Consider the following 3,394-nt stretch of genomic DNA (forward strand, 5'->3'; position numbering starts at 1 on the left):
CTGTTGCTACTGGTCAATGTGGCCAGCGCAATTACTATTGAAAGGGCTGAAAGCAAGTACAGGTCACCTTATGCTTTCTCATCTAAAGACGCATACCTGATGGCTTTATGAAGGTGGTACGTTAATATTAAGTTTACAGAAAGCGATCGCTAAGTCCGCGACTTATGTAAATCACGACGTACGCATTCTTGCAATAAAGGATGACGCGAATTTCGGTTTCGAATCTGTTTTTTGGATGCGTAGTAGTTTCGTACAGTTTAGGGTTGACATGCGATCGCGCGTCGACATCGGACGCTATGGCACACACACTCGTGCCTTGTGTGCCACCGAAGCGCCGAAGTGCTCTGGCATATACCTTCACATGTAAGTAAACAAATGTATCTCCTTGTTGAGAATATCACGCGAGTAGGCAGCTCTTGTGGTGCATCACAATCGTTTGAGAAGCGTCACAGTAGAGCATTTTTCTGCATGCGGAGCGGTGTTTTTATTTGCAGGTTTCCCTTCAGTAGGAAATTGCTGGACATGCGGACCAGCGCGCCGGAATTGTACTGGCGAAGCCGCAAGCAACTCAAAGAATCTGTTTAATTGTTGCACTTTGAACAATCATGCTTCTACAAAGGCCACAGCAGACAAACATCCTGATGCCGAGTATTTCTGTGCCACGAAGTAATCAAGAGGCGAGTGCCTAATGCGGACGAAATCGAGTGCATCGAGACTTAGAACGACAGAAAGCTCAGCTACTTGGTAAGGATTCATTATGCAAAACAGAGGTGAGGCGTGCACACAGGACACAAGAGTAGAGAAGTGGGCGGCGCTCGTGTTGTTTGCTTGAAAATACTCTAATCTTGTGTCCTGTCTGCACGCCTCACCTCCGTTTAGCATAACGAGTGCATCAACCCACATATTAATAGCGTGGGCGTTTTATTAACTGTGCAATATTTTCAGCACTTCCTTGCATGCCATTTCATGTGGAATATCTTTTCTGGTCACAAACTTGTGCAGCGAATCTATTTGCATGATTGACTCCGGGCCTGCGGGAACGTTCACTTGCACTTGATGCTGAGTCTTTTACATGTATCCATAAACTGAAGATATGCACATCAGATCCCTGCGAGCATTTTCAAAATTCAATTATTTTCAGTTTACAATTATTTACAACAGGCACATATGCAATACTGACATAATCTCAAATACCACTAAGCAGCTGGGACACATTTTTGTTGACCATACTCGCAGGTAAAATAAGTAGATCATGTGGACAGCTACAGCTCATTCTCCTTAAATCAGTGTGTACAAGGGGTATGCAAAGATAATTTTTTTCTCGCGCACCGATTATTTTGCTGTATAAGCAAGAGAACCCACCACGTTAGTGTAACGTATCTTGCACATCACACTAATATGTGCTTCAATTTACCGAGTGAGATGAGTTACTTTTATGGCTCATTCAGTCATATCACACTGCAAGCTGCATTCATCAATCTTCAATTGGGTTTTGCAAATGTTTAATGAAACATGTTTCCCTTTTATGCAGATATGCAATGGCAAGCCCTTCCGTGTGTTCCAAAGGTAAAATTTAAGCTCTAAATTAAAAAAGACATTTTTAGTCAGAAACAAGCAAAAATGATGAATGCAGAGTATTGAAGCCCAAGGTACAGAAATTATGAGAAGTGTCGAATGATTTTAAGGAAAGAGTCGTATTTGAAAATGCAAGACTCTTTAGTGGAGGTCAAGCAAGTCAATATAGGTAGAATGCTCTGCAAAATTATGCGAGTGAGGGGATGTCAAACAATGGGTCAGGAAATACGTTGTTTTTCTGCAAAACAAAAGCTGATTGCCATTACATAAGTCATTTTAGCATCATGAGACTGGTGCTTGATAAATTCAGAAATAAACAAAAAAAACAAGACAAGCAAAAATAAAAACACAATTTAATGATGCTCTCTCCACACTGGGATAAATAAAAACAAACACATCACATCTAATGTGGACATATCAGACGCCTTGTGAAACACTAAAGGAAAAATTCAGTTTCGAGCTATGGAACTTGCCGCATAGATGTGGGGGGCCTTGCACTAATAGTGATAGTTACCACTGCATTTAGAAATTGAAAGCATTCGTGCAGACAAGGATGATTCTTTATATTTTTGGCTACCACTTCAAATGCCTCCACCAAGTGTTACAATGCTGCACGCAGCCATACTAAGGATCTCGCAGCAACACCTGCAGGTAAAAAGCAGAAGCAGTCAAAGTCCTGGTGTGTACAGGACACTATGTTTGAAAATTTTTGGGCAAGAAGAGTGCAAGAAGCAGACATAACTGCATTGATTTCAATAATTTCCCATTTGAATGGCCTTTTCTTTTTGCTTAGACAATGCCTACGCCTAGTCACAGCAGCTCCCTCATACAGACTCCGCAAGCGAAGAGGCCGTGGAGGCAAATGCAGGTAAGAAGCAATAGCACTGGTATCGACATTCATCTAGTTTCTTTCATTTAGGCAGCCAGCACACCTCGAACAGCCTCCTTGACTGCGGGTGTGTCACCCTAGTCGCCAAGGAAACATTTGAGGGAAAGCGGCAGGCAATGTGAACAGCCACTTCTCCATGTAAACGATACTCTTTCTCTCGGATGACTCCTACGCCTCGCCACGCCAGCGCACTTGTGCACAAAGATGCCGTGGAGGCACGTGCAGGTCAGAGCCAAGAAGCAGTGGCACTGGTGTCGACATTCACCCAATTTCTTTCTTTTTCTTACACTGAGGCAGCCAGCACACCTCGAACAGCCACCTTGACTGCGGGTGTGTCAGTAGATTCCTGTTGTACATATGTTCATTATAAACTTCAGTAAACTTGAACTTGATAATAAACTTGAAGGCAAATGGGACATCGATGCATTGTATTTTTGAACATCTATTGTACACATACAATCTATGTTACACTTTGCAGTGCTACAGAGCGTATTTTGAAGCTTCCCCTATATTTTGCACCTTTAATTACGTATGTGTTGTGTGGCCCTCAATGCAGTTCATGTTGTAGCAGCTGCTTTGTCTGTGTATCGCACATTGGCTTAAGCTCGTGATCCACATACTTCTCTCACATATACAAAATAAAGTTCTATGTAGTCCTCAGTGTTACAACAAAAAATGAAAGTAAGCAATCCGATCGTGGAATTGTGTTTAATACAGTGATTCCTATGACAGTTACTGACAAGTTGACAACTTGAACTGGTCAATTGGTCCATAGCCTCCTCTATTTTTCAAAAATAAAGGAGGCTATGGATCCGTCATGGCAAGGAATTGTATGTATACATAAAAAGAGGGGGGTATGTGTGTGTTTGTAGTAGGGGGTATAGGATTAGGGCGGTACGAAAAAATGTACCAACACCGTCCTCTAGACCC

The 3,394-nt window shown here is 42.3% G+C and overlaps 1 long non-coding RNA gene across 1 annotated transcript; it reads left to right on the top strand.

Moving 5' to 3' along the window:
* The first annotated feature begins 283 nt into the window (after positions 1–283).
* LOC142584105 (uncharacterized) lies at positions 284–2,850 on the top strand. The gene is made up of 3 exons (XR_012828700.1): positions 284–744; positions 1,532–1,566; positions 2,369–2,850. It is a non-coding gene; the product is annotated as an uncharacterized LOC142584105 (long non-coding RNA).
* The last annotated feature ends 544 nt before the right edge of the window (positions 2,851–3,394 follow it).

The sequence above is a fragment of the Dermacentor variabilis genome, chromosome 6 (genome assembly GCF_050947875.1).
Source record: "Dermacentor variabilis isolate Ectoservices chromosome 6, ASM5094787v1, whole genome shotgun sequence".
NCBI lineage: Eukaryota > Metazoa > Arthropoda > Arachnida > Ixodida > Ixodidae > Dermacentor > Dermacentor variabilis.